A 17,952-nucleotide genomic window follows, 5' to 3' on the forward strand; every position below is an offset into this window, starting at 1 on the left:
CTAATGAAACATTTTTAATAAATTTTGTCGAATTTTATTTTTCAAAAAAACTATTTTTTTCAGGTGGAGTTGGGGACGGAGACAAAATCCTAGTTTCTACACTATCAGAGAAATCTACCGGAGCCAGAATATCTTTCTCATTTATCCTCATCCTCATCGTCCAACAGATCTAGATTCATCCTCATCCTCATCCTCATCATTCAACAGTTATAGAATATGTTTCCAATTCTCCTTTACATCATCAGTCTCATCTTCTTCTAACTTTCATTCTTCATCCATCCTTATTCTTTCTTACTTTCATTCTTCTTTAATTCTCATTCCATTCTCATCTTCTCCTTAATTACATTCTTCTTCCATACTCATCCTCATCTTCTTCATAATTTAATTCTTCTTTCAACCTCATCATCTTCTTTTTCATTCTTCTTCCATCCGTATCCTAATCTTTTTTAAATTTCATTCTTCTTTCATCCTCAACCTTATCCTTTTAATCAGTGAATCATCGATGATATCTCATTCCAGTCCTCTCAAACAGATGGCTTTAAGAACTGAAAAATTAACAAAATTATTTTTCACTAAATTAATTATTTTTAACAGATTGCAGTGGTGAAACCATGTAACAAAATTCAACGAGTTTTTGAAAAAAAATTAAAAATAGTTTTACTTATTTTTTTCAATAGTTCAATTAAAAGTTAAACTTGTGCTTCTCTCCTAATGAAATAATTGATAAATTAATATAAAAAAAATAGTTTTAAATGTTGAATTGAATATGATATAAACATTATATACTGTAATTGTTGAAGTGTGATTAATATTTGTTTCCTTTAATGATATGTACTGTATATAACACTGTAATAAATCAGAGATATTACATTATTAATTAGAACTGTATACACAGTTAAACCATTGCGTAATAACACGATAAGAAAGAAGACTTTTATTTTTTAGTAAAATAAGCCTGCATTAATAAATGTAATTATCATAATTTATGTAATTATGTAACATTTTCTAACCAATAAAGGATTTTATGGTAAAACTTTATAAATTTAGGGTGGGTTGGTGGTGATTATTGAGAAGGGGAGGGGGGAATTTTTAATCATTATTTTCTTCGTGTTTCCCTTGTTATAAAGCGATCACACTGACCGCCCCACTGTTCAATGATCTATCTATTTCCCTACACTGTTTGGTTCTAGCTGAGCAGACCGGAACCCGGACTACTTTTTACTCTATCCATTCTCTCCAAGTAAATACAAGTAGTCAGTTTACAAGGCTCAATCTACAAAAGAAAGACCTTCTTTATTTCTCAGAAAAAATACGCTTAAAAATAATTATGTACATGCAAGAGTCTGGTGAGTTGGTATACATCACAATACTTCCGTAATTTATCCACAGCGAAAACAGTATAATGTACTTCCGGATTACTAAGTATAAAAACAAACAAGTAAACAAAGGAAAAGATTTTTTATTTGTGTAGTGTCTGAATGCTTTGTTTTTATCTAGAGCAAGAAAACAAACAGAAAATAATATTTTACCCGGGAATAAATTTTAAAATGTTTTATACAAAATATTGATACAGCAAACAGGAATGCCTTGTGGCAATATATGGTGCAAAGTAAGATCATTTTAATCTCGGGATTAAGTTTTGATCTCCAGTTAATCCAGGATTTTAACAATTTGCAACTTTTGTACGTGAAAATTAAGGCATTCCTTAGGAAACCTTTTCGGTACCAAGGGGTAATTATCAGAACAACTTTTCCATAAAAACATCCACAGTGTGTCGTGGTTAAGTAAATAAAAAAGTGTCTTCTCTAAGTAGATATCTGTTCAGAAAAAAAACGCAAAATTTTTTTCACGAAAACTTCACAAAGCATCATGTTATTTTTTTCATATCCCAAGGGAAAGTTTAGTAACATCCTTCTAATCTAATACGAAAAAGTATTTTTTTTTCTGAACATAATTTGTATGTGGTCGTTAATAGTGACAGTGTAATCAGATAGATTCTAATTAAGCCTGGTTAAATTAGCCCAGGTTTAATTAACCAGGGTTAACCAAGATTCCCTGGTACAGGATTTTTTCTTAGATTTACTTTACCTACCTTTAGGGTCAAAATTAATGATTAGTGATAACTAAATACCAAGAAATAGCTACCAAGAATAGATATTAATATGCACGTTAAACTTAAGTAAATTGCACGTTATTTTGAAATCTTGAATTTTTTCAATCATAAATACAGTTATTGAAAAGCTAATTAGAACGATAAAATTTTTAATTTTTTAAATAAAATCTGATAAAATTGTGCTTATCCTATTTCTGCAAAACTATAGGAGCTACGAGGTCACAAAGTACTTCAAGGAATGTCGCATAGTGACATTGTGTTAAACGACTAAAAATTAATTTGAAAAAGCATAAAAGTAAATATATATTTGAAATATTACAAAGAATGAGACTTTGATCGAATCTCTTGATTATACTAAATAAATAATAACATTAAAATCATGTATTTTCACAGAATTCATACTTTGAAATATCAAAGGTCTACAACGGCATCAAGATTCGGCGATATATTAATACCAAAATCACAGTTTGTGGAAAGAACTCAGTTCCTTTATTCCGAACGTTCATCTTTTGTACGATGGTAACCCTTTGGTTGGCATATAAAGTCCCCCCCCCCCTCTCCATGTAGTATGTACATCCGGTCACCTAATTAGTATATATCAACTTATTTAATTAATTCCAAAACTCTAGAAGGAATATGAAACGAAATCTAATCAAGAACTTAAACTTGGTAGAAAGTTGAAAAGACAGCTGAATCATAAAGATAGAAGTTAAAAATAAGAAAAATATATCTATCTACATATAACATAAATACTCACTTAATGAACTCCTTTTCATTTTGAAAAAACTTTCTTCTTAATATCAATGTTTTTTTTAGATCATGCTGAGCTTCTTTGTTAACTATAATCAGCAACTTTTGATGAAGAAAAAAGTGTATATATACCTACAATTTCATTATACATATACAAGCGCTGATTTTCTAATACCCAAATATTTGAAATCCAAAGTTAGATATTTAAAACTGTAAATTTTTTCAGATCAAATAATCTAAATATTTAAGGTTTACACCATCAGGTTCCAAAGATATAGGGATTAGAACAACTGAGTTTGTGGGAAAGACTCAATTCCAATTTCTTACAAGATTGAATTCTCACATTTTTTCAATGCTCAACTTTCTGAAGAACTATTGAAGAACAAAAAAGATTATCTAATATGCAACAAAATAAATTTAGGGTTCAAATTTTAACTAGAGGATCTACGAGATCACAAAGTCGAGCCAGTAATTTTGGAGTAAAAAAAACTTTAGAAATCGTTTTGCTTATCATTTTAAAGGGTGAAAATTTTGAACATAGTAAAATATATAAGCTCATTTTGAATCCAATTTTGAACATTGTAAAATATATAAGCTTATTTTGAATACAATTTTGAACATTGTAAAATATATAAGCTTACTTTGAATACAATTTTGAACATTGTAAAATATATAATCTTGTTTTGAATACAATTTTAAACATTGTAAAATATATAAGCTTATTTTGAATACAATTTTAAACATTGTAAAATATATAAGCTTACTTTGAATACAATTTTAAACATTGTAAAATATATAAGCTTACTTTGAATACAATTTTGAACATTGCAAAATATATAAGCTTATATTTTGAATACAATTTAAACATTGTAAAATATATAAGCTTATAATTTGAATACAATTTAAACATTGTAAAATATATAAGCTTATTTTTAATCCAATTTTGAACATTGTAAAATATATAAGCTTACTTTGAATACAATTTTGAACATTGTAAAATATATAAGCTAATTTTGAATACAATTTTGAACATTGTAAAATATATAAGCTAATGTTGAATACAATTTTAAACATTGTAAAATATATAAGCTAATTTTGAATACAATTTTAAACATAGTAAAATATATAAGTTAATTTTGAATACAATTTTAAACATTGTAAAATATATAAGCTTATTTTGAATACAATTTTGAACATTGTAAAATATATAATCTTGTTTTGAATACAATTTTAAACATTGTAAAATATTTAAGCTAATTTTGAATACAATTTTAAACATTGTAAAATATATAAGCTTAATTTGAATGCAATTTTGAAAATAAAAATAACTATTTTTGAAAATTTTACGACTTATTTTTGAATTTTTTAAAAATCCTCCCTTACACCCTAACCATTATGAACTACTATAGTAAAGTTTAGTTCCTATTATATAGTTTTATGAGAGATGGAAACTCTTGTATTGTGAATATCAAGACCAATGCCTGATATATTATTCTACTGATTAATTTAATTTTTATTCGATATCCCGCATGGTTATAATACCCTGGAGGAATAACTGAAAAGAAGAGATTAAGCATTTATCCTCAATCAAAAGTGCCTGAAGTGGATATCCTGATCAAATTCTAGAGAATTTACTTGAATCACCCTGCACTGGGGATGGTTATTGGTTCGTATTTAGAACAGTCAAGGTTTCTGTACCTTCAAGAATCTGAGATTTTCAAAAATTATATTATTTTACATATATCTAGTTTATAATGTGCATAATTTTATCCTTTTAACATGATAACTATAAACTCTTTTTTTAACCTTTCTTCTTATTCCAAATTGAAAAATATTCCTTGATAAATTGTTGAAACAATGATGAATTTATAGGAATGACCTTATATGTCATTTTTGATGCATATGGTACACTTAAAGCTTTATCTGATATATAAGTGAGATATCCATGATTTCTTTTTTAAAAACTTGTATATTTTCGATTGGGGGTATGACTTGCGGATATCTTCCTACAGAAACAATGGAGGAAATTGACGGATAGAACTTAAAGAGTACCTTTGAAAACCGGGTAAAATGGAGGGTTTTCGCTTGAAAATACAACTACTGTGCCATTTTGAACAATGTTTTCAATTCTATTAATATTTCTGTTTATTTCTCTATTGTCGTTGAGGCCTTTGTTTTTATTTCAAGGAATTTTCAAGTATTTTGTTTTTATTATTCTTATTATAATGCGGTGTTCCTAGAAAAGAATAAGGGTCTGTAGATTCATTAGGATTCTGAAAAAATTTATTTCGTTTCATTTCTTTTATGATAATTTTGCGACTTCTTGAAGTATTCAGTACTAGGTTACAGGTGCTCCAGGGTGCTTTGCGCACCTATCTAGTAATATTCAGTACTAGGTTACAGGTGCTCCAGGGTGCTTTGCACACCTATCTAGTAATCATCTTAGCTTTTTGTCTCTAATCTGAAAGTATTTCTTATTCATACACTATATGAAAGTGCCATTAATTGTGGATTTTTCTAATGTTATTTTAGAGGATTTCCACAAATTTCCCTGTGGTCATGAGCCTGCTAAAACTTTGGGCACACCGCACAATCGGTCGTATAGTATGTCGTCCCTAATAAAACTGCAAAGTGGCATTGGGTCAAAATAAGTGGTTTTTTAAAGAATTTAAACTTAAATGATGTATTTTTTATTACTTAGACTTGGAGAGGACTACAAGTCCCATCAATATGCTACAAAGTTTCACGACCATCTTTATTGAAACATTTTCATATTATCATGCATTAATCATTATTCATACTTCTGTAACGCTCAAAATACAAAAAGGTAGACAAAATACAAAATTATAGAAAAATACATAATGGTAGACAAAATACAAAATTATTGACAAAATACATAATAGTAGACAAAATACAAAATAGTAGACAAAATACAAAATAGCAAACAAAGACAAAATTATAGACAAAATACATAATGGCAGACAAAATACAAAATGGTAGACAAAATACATAATGGCAGACAAAATACAAAATGGTAGACAAAATACATAATGATAGACAAAATACAAAAAGGTAGACAAAATACATAATGATAGACAAAATACAAAATGGTAGACAAAATACAAAATGGTAGACAAAATACAAAATTTTAGACAAAATACAAAATGGTAGACAAAATACATAATGATAGACAAAATACAAAAAGGTAGACAAAATACATAATGATAGACAAAATACAAAATGGTAGACAAAATACAAAATGGTAGACAAAATACAAAATTTTAGACAAAATACAAAATGGTAGACAAAATACATAATGATAGACAAAATACAAAATGGTAGACAAAATACATAATGATAGACAAAATACAAAAAATATATATATATATACATATTTCTAAATACTTGGGACATAAAATGTCGTCATCCAACTATGAGTTTGGTCCACTTTAGTATTTATTCACTTTGGACAAAATACAAAATTATAGACAAAATACAAAATGGTAGACAAAATACAAAATGGTAGACAAAATAAAAAATGGTAGACAAAATTTAAGAAATCACAAAATTAACAGTTTCCGTTTATAATTGGTGTAGTGCAGTCTGTAATGCTGTCGTTGAATAAGTGAACACATGCCGCGTGGATCAAGGACGATTTTAAACTTTACTCCCATACTTTTGAGACACCCTAGCTTTATAATCAACACTTTAGTCTGTAGCCAATAAAGCAACTCATTCTGGCAAACTTACTGATACTTTCACAAGTTCAAATCATTATATAACAAAGGCGTATACGAATCAGAGGGGCTCCCCCTAAACAATCGGCCCCCAAACCCCTATCGTGGGAAAATCATAATATTTCTTTCCAGAAAGTTTTTGGAAAACTTGCCATCTTTGACCTGAGTTTTGCATATATGAATAAAATTGGGTTTTAATAAAAACAATATTTTTCTTGAAATATTCTGAAGATATGCATGATTTATTCTAGAAATAAAGAGACGGAATTTTGAAAACAATTGTTAACCTATACGATTTTCACAAAAAGTCTACATGTGATGTGATCTTTCAGTTTCAGTTTCAATTTTTTTATTGATCCCAAGTGAATTATTGTATATTTATTGCTTGTTTTCTCTCTAGGGGGTAGACCGTATCGCTCAGGATAATGAAAATAAATTTCCTCTGGTTTTGTTTCAAAGTTTTGCACAAAATATTTGTCAAAAGTTTGCAAAACAAGTCCACTGTCACCGGAGTTCGGGGATTGTTTGCAACTAAAATATTGACCGTAATAAATCTAAACTCAGGGGAATTACGTAATTACGTTCGAAAACGACAATTTCAAACAAGAACAATGAAATAAGTAGTTTTAGCTTATTCTATACTTTATCAGAATTTGGCATTTTGTACTCAAATAGTAGATAACTAAATATCAAAATAGTTAATGAGCTTCTAAATAGCTGTAGATAGTTATTTTTGGTTTTCCTTGGGATAACCTTGGTTGTTTCCTAAAAAAATGTCAGTTCATATGGTTCACTGCAGCTATTGAGCTAACATATATGTATATATATATATATATGTATGCGAAGAGCTTTAATATATTAAAGATGAATAAAGAATTATTGAAGCAGTTAAATATGGTGTTAAATGTGACACGGAATATAAATTCTATTCTTTATTTAAGTGTAGAGGACATAACAAAACAGTGCTTAACGCGTAGTTTTAAATGGCCCTACATGCCCTCAAAATCTAACTATTTATGAATTAGATATCAATGTTTATAACTTTGAAAACCGATTATTTTTGATTGTGGTTTCTCTACGCTTTCTTAAGCAGATAAGTTATATAGGGATACGATTTGAAAACCTTCTAAGATAGACTAAATTCATAAAATTATCTATTTTTACATGTGCTAAAAGCTGAAAGAAAATATAAAAAATTGTACTTTACAATTTCTTGATTTTTCTCTGGAAACCCAGGTTGGTCTGAGAATGATTTAAAGTTGGTTCTATTAAGAACATGACTCTCTGAACCAAATAAAACCTAGGACAACATGAAAACTAAAACTTTCCATTTATTTATGAATAACGAAACATGTTTGCACTCAAAACTATATTTACAGGTTAACTATTCAAACGGTTGATAGAATCTCCCGAAGGGGCATTAACTGTAATCTGTTCCACCCCTCTCTCCACTTTACAGAGGTGCTTATTATCTCCTCAGGAGATCAGACAAGCTATTTTTGAAAAATGGCCTTTCATTCAAAAGAACCACTAGCACTGGTTTCTAGTTTATAGAGAGGTCCTGGTTATATTAAACTTCAAACACTGTAATTCAGCCCATCTAATTCTTTTGCAAAAAACGCATGAGGTTAACCACATAATGGGCACACAAAGGTGTACGGGGATGGTAGTGTCAAGAATAGACTGGCACAAGGAAGTGTACACATATTTTGTACTGCAGTGTACTGTCTCTGGGCGGTAATGTAAACACAAGACGGATGTCAAAGCCTGGCATGGGATCCATCTTTCACATAAAAAATCAAGGAAATATTCTGGTCATAGGAAACTATTATGTGAATTAACAAAATTATTAAAATTTAATGCTTTTAGCCTCCTCGGATACTAAACGAACTGATGCATCTATTCTTGTTTACAAATTCCGCCCAAAGAGAACTGGTTTCAATATGTACGCAGAGTATACACGACCGCAATTAACTTTCCTTGCATTACACCCTTGGACTGGCATATATTCTTGTACTGGATTGAATCATGCAACTTAAAGCTAACGTGCTAAGTAGGCCTGGTTTTGTCAGTTTGTGAATAATTTAATAAGCAGGAAATCTTATCTGTAATTAGACTCTTCATAAAGAATTATTGAGTCAAGAACAAAACTTTTAGTATGTGACTGGATAAAATTGATTTTCTCATATTAGTGCGTAAAATAAAACTTACAGAATTTACAAGGTTACAAATATTACCAGAGTAATAACAAGTTTAATGTAATGGTATTAAATATTTCTTTTTGATTTTCATGATTTCATATTTGAGAAATTATCATTTTGTGAAATCAGAGAATCAGCAGCACTTCCATACAATCTATAATTCAGCTTGAAATTCAATTCAATTCAACCAATCTTTGAATTTTGTATTTTGAACCATTACATAGATCAACTTTAACACTGTTCGATTCTCTACCAAACTGATAAATTGTAACAGTTTTAGAATGACTGTTTAGCTAAAATTCTCGTCTAAAATACATGATCTGTTTATAATATAATTACATGCATACTTTGCTTGACAGGGTGTCTGTGTGTTTGTTTGTAACCGATAAGCGTCATAACGGCTGAACCAATTGGGTCCAAATTTGTTGTGGGATCTTACATGATCCAAGGGATTGCCTTAAAAAAATCAATTTATCAAAATCTAAGGGGAAAAAATGAAAAAAGAGCGACACTTAAAGGTTAAAATTGAAGATGGGCGCGAAGCGCTCTGGAAGCCTAGTAATATATGTATCTATACCACTTTGCTCTCCACTATTTACTTTTAGGCGGGAAAGGTGGAAGGGAGAATTTACAGCCAGAATCAGATTGTGCTGATTGGAATAATGGGGTTTAAAAAGACAAAGAAAAACTTGCTGGAATGTGATACAGTGACTATGATACGTATCATGTTTTTAGGGCACTTGGTCCCACTTCTTCATTTTATTTTAATAAAAAAAAAGTTTTTTTTAAATTGAAAAGACGTACTTCTCTTGTTTATTTTTTGAGAAAAAGCTGAATAGGATAAGTTATCTTAATTCTTGAAAGAAGCTCTTTATCTGAAGAAATCCAATATAAAAATAAAAATATGAAATATATAAGAATTCTTAGATAAATATTTGTCTAGTCTTGTAGTCTAGTAGTCTAAAAATCATTAAGGTTTTTTATTGTATTATTATTATTTCAAATATTTTATTTCATATTTTTTGCAGATCGGGATGTAAAGTTTTATTTCTGTCCCAGATCAGGTGCGTTATAGTTTTCATTTGACGCAGATGAAATATTAATGTTTTCGTTTTGATGCAGATGAAAACGTTATGTTATCGTTTTGACGCAGATGAAATCTTGATATTTTCGTTTTGCAGAAAATCCAGACGAACCGTTTTCGTTTTTTGAAAATTAGGTTTTCGTCATTTTGTTTTTAAGCAGATCATGTCTACAGTTTTCATTTTGTTTTTGATCAGATTAGATGTTTACTGTTAATGTTTTGTTTTTAATCAGATCAAGTGTTTACAGTTTTCGTTTTGTTTTCATGCAGATCATGTGTTTACAGTTTTCGTTTTGTTTTCATGCAGATCATGTGTTTACAGTTTTCGTTTTGTTTTCATGCAGATCATGTGTTTACAGTTTTCGTTTTTTTCATACAGATCATGTGTTTACAGTTTTCGTTTTGTTTTTAAGCAGATAAGATGTTTACTGTGTTCGTTTTGTTTTCAAGCAGATCATGTATTTTTAGTTTTCGTTTTGTTTTAAACAGATCAGCTGTTTACAGTTTTTGTTTTGTTTCTAAGCAGATCATATGTTAACAGTTTTCGTTTTTTTAAGCAGATCATGTGTTTACAGTTTTTGTTTTGTTTTAAAGCAGATCAGGTGCTTACAGTTTTTGTTTTACTATCAAGCAGATAAGGTGTTTACAGTTTTGTTTTGTTTTCAAGCAGATCATGTGTTTACTGTTTTTGTTTGATTTCAAGCAGATCATGTGTTTACTGTTTTTGTTTGATTTCAAGCAGATCATGTGTTTACTGTTTTTGTTTGATTTCAAGCAGATCAGTTGTTTACTGTTTTCGTTTTGTTTTCAAGCAGATCAGGTGTTTACAGTTTTAGTGAAAACTAGCTGTAGGGCCCGGCGTCGCCCAAAAAATTAAAAAAGTAAGCATAAAATTTTATAAAAAAAACGTTTTTAGCCTATAACACCCCCCCGGCTACCCATGAATGTCCACAAAAAATATATAGCCCAATCGGACCAACCGTTTGGCCGGCTATAGGCAATGCCCGACTCAACGCCTGATTTACAACGGTACCCTTGAAACATTTGTCAACATATGAAAAGTTGCTTCAATTTTCTAGACTGGGTTAGTTTTTGAGTGTCGCATCGCTTTGCCCTTTGATGTTAATTTTTGGAAGCCTTAGACATATAGATTTTAGAACTATTAAGTTCTTGTATTTAGATATAGTTTAGTAATTGGTAAAATTCTTTTTGATTTTGGTGAGAGAGCTTGCAACCTTCAGTTTGTGTCTGATCAAGTTTGAATAAGACATTCTTGTTTTTGTTTAGTAAAACTGTTTAATGAGGTTTCTGTGCAAAAATGACGCATTTCGGGCTCATAAGAAAAAATGGATAAATCACCAGAATTAAACACACCTTTCGAGTCAGAAAAAGCACGTTATCTATCACTTTTCCAAGGGAACTGTTGTAAATATGGAATTGCTTTCATTGCATCGAGGATCACTTGAAAAACCGCTTACAGTCCCTTTAACCCTATTCCCGCTGGGGGGGGGTCAATTTGACCCCCCCCTGTAAGTTTTTCTACATAACTCAAAAAAAATTGGTCTGAGGCTGTTGAAATTTTCTGACTTTTCTTACATACCCAAAGCCCTCCCTTTAGGCCTAAAACCGGGCTTTAATACTAACTGCCTGAGTCCTCAACCCCCCCCCCCCCCAGCGTATCCTGGTTTTCAAGTACCCCAGCGGGGATAGGGTTAAGAGGAAGATTCACTTAAATAGTGCGAATGAAATTCTTAATTACTGCTTTCTTTTCTTTTTGATCTGTAGACTGATAATCAATGTTTCTTTCTAGATTTATATCATCCCGGATATAATGGTATTTTGTGCAAAAATATATTAGGACAACCTATCTTTTACGACAGGTCAGCCACAACAATATACATACACTGTTAAAAAAAAACACTTTTTTCTTTTAAAATCACGATTAAAATGTTGCAACTTTTTTAAACCTTATTAGCAAAGATTCTAGAAGTATGCTTGCAAGTCAGTTTTCACATTGTAAACAAAGTTGTAAACCAAGATTTGAAAATGATAAAGATCTGGGCTTGTTCCAATGACCAAAGGGATAGATTGATTATGGATGTCAAAAGTAAAGTAAAATTGATGGATCAAGTTTGAGACGATTCTAAAAATGTTCTTGCTGTTACAACGAAGCTGATTTACTTTCGGAAGAACGCTCCTGACATTACAGCAAAGACCTGATTTACATCAGCTGATCTGAAAAATAATCCTGCATAGATAAAGTAAACTTAAAAAATAAATACAGGGCAAAGACTTCTACGAGTACCACTAATTTTGTTTAGCGAAACGTATTCGTCACACGGAAATAAATTTAATCAATGTTTTTTAAATATCGGTTAAAGAAGTAAAATCAAATTGTTGCTATTTTTTTATGTTGTATTCCAACATCAAGAATAAAATAATTATTTTTCTATGATATAACTAAAATATCATGACTGAAATGACATTTTTCTATGTTGTACAACAACATCAAGACTCAAAAACTTATTTTTATTTTGTATTTTAACATCAAGAATTAAATAATTATTGTACTTGTAATTGTACTAAAATATCAAGTCTGAAATGACATTTTTCTATGTTGTACAACAACATCAAAACCAAAAAACTTTTTTTAAATGTTGTATTTTGCAACATCAAGAATTAAAAGATTATTGTACGTGTAATTGTACTAAAATATTAAGACTGAAATTACATTTTTCTCTGTTGTACAACAACATCAAGACAACAACATCAAAAATTAAATAATTATTTTTCTATGATATAACTTGTACTAAAATATTCAGACTGAAATTACATTTTTCTATGTTGTACAACAACATCAAAACTACAACATCAAAAATTAAGTAATTATTTTTCTATGATATTACTACTAAAATATTAAGACTGAAATGACATTTTTCGATGTCGTACAACAACATCAAAACTGAAAAACCGTTTTTCAATGTTGTATTACAAAATCAAGATTCAAGACTGAAATAACTTAAAGAGGTTTCTGTAAACATTTCCCAAGCCCTTGTATGTTCTTCAATTTACTCTGCACTTATTTATTGTGACAGGCTGAATAAAGAAATGCATGGAATAGCATACAGGGTGTGTCAATAAACATGGGAATTAAGTGTCGGCTTTATATCTTTATATCTGTATACGGCATTATTTCTTAAACACAATTTTAATTATATTTGCAGTTAAAATTTTTAACATCGGAAGCTACTGGTCTTGGGATATATTGATAAAATTGAAGAGCAAAACTGTTTAAATGATTAATATCTTCGTAATTTTCAAAGATAAACAAATTAAAAGCACTTTTAGGAAAGCTAAAAAGATGTTTTATCTTTTTTGATGCAATTTTTGCCATTTATTATTTATTTGAAATCAAAGACAATTTTTAAGTCGTCTCTTAATTCCCGTGTTTATTGGGACACCCTGCAGTAGAATGCCCAATAAAAAGTCAATTTACTGAAATCTCAAAGAACACCCCGGAAGAATCAAGACCGGAAAAAAACCAAGTTCTAAACCAAGTTTACTGCATTTAGTAATGTGGACTGCCTTCAAACAAGATAAACTTGACAGTGCCTGCATTCATGCAATATGCATCCATAGTACCGGCAACCATAGAACCTGCAGCCATGTGAAATATGCTTTCATAGGACCTACAACCATGAAATATGCATCCATAGGATCTGCAAAACTAAAAATATGCATCCGTTTGGACCTACAACCATAAACTATGCATTAATAGGACCTGCAACCATACAATATGCATCTATAGGACATGCAACCATACTATTGTAGGCAACTATGAAATATGTATCGAGAAACCATAAACTGCGCAACCATTAAATATGCATCCATAGGACCTACAATCATAAATATGCATGTATGGGACCTGCAACCATGAACCAGTCATCCATTGGACCGGCAACGATACGATATGCAATGTGCATCAGGACCTGCAACCAAAAAATATTCATTCATTAGACCTGAAACCAAACAATATGTATCCATAGGACCTGCAACAAAAAAATATACATCCATAAGACCTGAAACCAAACAATATGTATCCATAGGAGCTGCAACCAAAAAATATACATCCATTAGACCTGAAACCAAACAATATGTATCCATAGGACCTGCAACAAAAAAATATACATCCATAAGACCTGAAACAAAAACAATATGTATTCATAAACTATGCAATATGTATTCATAAACTGCAACCATAAACTATGCATCCAAAGAAACTACAACCATAAACTAAGCATATATTGAACCTGCAGCCATAAACTAAGCATATGATCTGCAGGCTGCAACTATATAATACTAAATCAAACTACTAACCCTTGCAGATTGATGTATAAAGTTCTCTGTTACGAGTTTTGAATAAAATACAAACTCTGGGGAAACTTTTAACTTATAGCTGGTAAATATTATATTGCAGTTGGCCGTGCACGGGGCAGGTTATAGTGACTGTGAGGGGGAATAGCTTAGCTTGAACTTATAAAATTTTTATAAATGACTTTGGACTTTTAACCACGAAGTACTGTTTCATAAATATAAAGTTCCACCATGTATTCTTTAAAAGTTTTCTTACGCTATGCTTTTAGCTGTACTGTTACGGCATGCTATATTTCTACCGCGTGTTTTTATGACTGCCATCTAACCTCCACTTGTTTTTACAATTCTTAAAGAAATACTCTAAATTTTAAAATAAAACATGAAAAACTTTAATTTAACTTATTTTTGAAGGTTTCGTATTTCGTTTCCTAATGATCCTTAAATATCCCTAAAGATATATCATATATGTCTTCTCATTGGTCGTGTACTCCAATTGCACACAAGGGAAATTGCTGCAAAAAATATGGCACATTCTAACCTTTATTAACAGAACAGGTAGCATAGAAGAATAATTGACGTGTACCGGCGTCTGACAAGTCAGTATGTGTCGTTAGACAGTGCTCAATGCCGCTACGTTTACATAAAAATGCACAATTGGGCTTAAAAAATATATATATACCAACTGTGGAGAGATTTTGTGGCAGACAATATTGTACACAACATGTACAAGGACCCCAACTTATACAGGTCGGTTGATTGATTACTCAGAAATATAAACCTATATGAAGCTGTATGATTAGGAAATCCCTCTTGGGCCACTCAGGCAGGGCGGTCCGCGTCAATGATGCTTCTAAGCTACCTATTCTGTGCCTTTAATAGATCTCTGTAACTATCTCTGTTGTATCCTAAGAAAAGTATAGAGGGAAAAAATTAAACAAAATGTCTATTTAAAACTCGATTGTTTGGGTTCGTTTTTCATGTATTTTCTCTCAGGCTTGAAATTAGACATAATGTAAGTATAACAAATTCGAACTTTTAATTTTCTTATTAAACACAAAATAACTTCTAGGAAATTGATTTGTTTTATAGAATGTTACATCTTGACAAGAAAATAAAAATAGCAATTTACCTCAAATCTTTTGAAAAATAGTATTAAGAGTTGAAAACATTATTAAATTCGAATTTTTTTGTCATTAATGTTTTTAAGGAGGTTAAATGAAAGATTTCTATGGCTTTTTAATTCAGAAATGTCATTATTGACGGCCATATTTATGAAAAACCAAGTCCATCTATGGTTTTATAGTTCCACTTGCAAAAATATAATATTTTATTTTTATTTCAGGATGATCTAAGTGAAGGTATATTCAGCCAAAGATCACCGAAGAAAGTAATATTTAAATTTGATACTAAAATGTTTAAGTTAATTGGGTGCGATAAAGTTAAAAACTAATTTAATTCGTCTCCAACGCAAAGCTAATATTATGATATTTTCATGAGTTTTAATGAATTTCTTGCAAGAAAGGGGGATGGTTGGTATTTAAAATGAGATCTTTAAAAAATATTTTTTATATGCCTTCAAGCTTGGTTTGGTTCATTGTTTTAGAAATTATGGCTGTAATTTCTCCTTTTTTCTTAACATGATTTTCGGAGTAATTCTAGTAAAGATAATTCCTCTCTATTCTTTGTAAAATTGAATTAGCTAGATAACTTACTTTTTCAAGATGTCTTCCGAGCTCTACAGTGATAGTGAACTTATTTTGCAAACATTTGACAAATATTTGTGGCAAACTTGAAAATAAAGCTGGAGGAAATCTATTTTCATTAAAGGGAATGGTAGCGATTTAAAGCAAGGTGGAGTTTACTCTTTATTACACACTACACAGAACACACCAGGTAATATTTAAAAGATATGTGATTAAGAATAATCCGATCAACACAAAAATATTGCTGATTAATTTCAAGCCAGTCATCACACAGGGCAAGGATTTAATGCAAGGAAAGATATTTCAGAGGTGTACGCATCTTTTGTACTGCAGTGTACTGTCACTGGGCGGTAATGTAAACACAAGACGTACGGATGTCGAAGCCTGACATGGGATCCATCTTTCACATTAATAATCAATGAAATATACTGGTCATACGAAACTATTATGTGAATTATCAAAATGATCAAAATTCAATGCTTTTAACCTCATCGGATACTAAACGAACACTGAGGCATCTTGTTTACAAATTCCGCCCAGAGAGAACTGGTTTTAATATGTACGCAGAGTATACACAACTGCAATTGGACATATACATTTATAGTGAGCCGGTGTGGAATTGAAATTATGTCTACAGTCCCTTTAAAGGATGTCTCTGTCCCTCAAGGGACCAAGGAGAAATACAGATTGAAATCTAAACTTGATATTACTATCAGAAACTTAACGAGGGGTTTTAAAATATTTTAAAAATTGACATTCGATGTAATTTCTGAAGATTTTTTAACAAAATTGTCAATTGCGGTTTCTCTATTAAAATTTAAAGTGTGTTGCGAATGTAATTACTAATCTCTTTAATAGTATTATAATACTAAGCTTTTTAGGTCACTTCGTGTCCATTTTCCATATCATTTGTAAACATTTTTTTCCGCAAATGAATTGCAAAACAAAACAAAAAATCACGGATTTTCAACATTTTCAAAAATCAAATTTTGTTTGATACAAATTTTTTAAAATTCGCTCAACCATTAACCTTCCCTAGGGTCACGCGAGGTCACACAAAAAAATTGGGCCCGATCGGTTCAGTCGTTTTGAAGTTTATTGGATACAATTACACAAACAAACACCCAGACGAGCAAAGTATATTTATAGATTATTACCTAGGAGGTTTAAAGGACACTTACGAGATCTTTCCCGCCAACATGATGATGCGATTAACATACCGGATCAACTTACACTGGGTAGTCTAGACTTACTGGTACGATTACACTAGACCGGTAAATTCTTTTACCGGGGTTCGGATCATATGACGATTAGAGCCATGTGGGTACTGTTGTGAATCTGGCACTGACTCTAAACCAACGTCTACAACGAGTAAAAGAAATACTGTTCAAATTTTATTTCTGTTTTTGAAAAAAAAAATTTAGCTAACAAACAGCACAGCAAGATATTGTTCTAAATAGGTTAAAAAGTTTTGTACAATTTATACTATAATTCAATTACCCTCTCCCGTGTTTTTGTCCAATATGTATCGGAGGTCATTCATGTTCCTAGTGAAATTTTTCTAGGGCAGCTCATTAGTTAAAAGGTGAAAAAAGGTGAAAAAACATTTTTTTCTTTTTTTTGACTAATATTTACATGTGCCACTTCTAATTATATCATTTTTCAAGGGCTTATCAAATATAGATTCAGATCTGTAGCTTGAAAGCATAAAATTTGTTCACCAACTATAACAATTGAAAAAGTAAAGAAGTTTGAGCGTGCATTAGTGTATTTAGTGTTGTTGCAATAGATTGGTTTAATACACTTTATAACAAATACTAGTTATAGAACACATTTTTTTAACAAATACTAGGTAAAGAACACATTTTTTAACAAATACTAGTTATAGAACACATTTTTTAACAAATACCAGGTATAGAACACATTTTTTAACAAATACACATTTTGGGAATCCTAAAATCAACACGATGCTAATTTATGTTTATAGTTC

Source organism: Eurytemora carolleeae, unplaced genomic scaffold, assembly GCF_000591075.1.
Source record: "Eurytemora carolleeae unplaced genomic scaffold, Eaff_2.0 scaffold1584, whole genome shotgun sequence".
NCBI classification, from domain to species: Eukaryota; Metazoa; Arthropoda; class Copepoda; order Calanoida; family Temoridae; genus Eurytemora; species Eurytemora carolleeae.